This window comes from Octodon degus, unplaced genomic scaffold, assembly GCF_000260255.1.
Source record: "Octodon degus isolate 3935 unplaced genomic scaffold, OctDeg1.0 scaffold00143, whole genome shotgun sequence".
NCBI classification, from domain to species: domain Eukaryota; kingdom Metazoa; phylum Chordata; class Mammalia; order Rodentia; family Octodontidae; genus Octodon; species Octodon degus.
Window position 1 is genome coordinate 7432284 of NW_004524719.1, and position 561 is coordinate 7432844.

Consider the following 561-nt stretch of genomic DNA (forward strand, 5'->3'; position numbering starts at 1 on the left):
TAAGAAAAAAATAATGTAAAATGTAGTGAAGATTAAAGCCATTTATTAAACAGTAACATATGTAATAGTAAAGTCGTAGGAGTAATCTATTGAATATTGAAAATAATATGGCAATGTCAACTGCAATTTCTTAATCAAGCCCTGAAAGAATTAGATGACCAACATATAAGATGTTTAAATACAAGCTAGTTCATGTGGTTAAATAATGACATTAATATCTATATAGAATTACATAGGCAGTGCTCACTTGGGCAGCACATATACTAAAATTGGAATGATACTAAGAAGATAAGCATGGCCCCTGCGCAAGGATGACACGCAAATTTGTGAAGCACTCCATATTAAACAAAAAAGAGAATTACACAGGTAGCTAAAATATCACTATAAAAATATACACTTAGAAGAACTTATGTGCTATAATGCAGAAAAGAAATGCTTTTGTTATGCATTGACAATGAATAACAAAATAAATATATATGTTTATATCAAGGTAGAAGCTGAAATAGAATGAACACATGAACACTGTGTATTCTAATCAGCGAAACAATAAAATTGTCTAAC

The 561-nt window shown here is 29.4% G+C and overlaps 1 non-coding gene across 1 annotated transcript; it reads left to right on the forward strand.

Moving 5' to 3' along the window:
• Positions 1 to 239: 239 nt before the first annotated feature.
• LOC111812811 lies at positions 240 to 346 on the forward strand. The gene has a single exon (XR_002818206.1). It is a non-coding gene; the product is annotated as a U6 spliceosomal RNA (small nuclear RNA).
• The last annotated feature ends 215 nt before the right edge of the window (positions 347 to 561 follow it).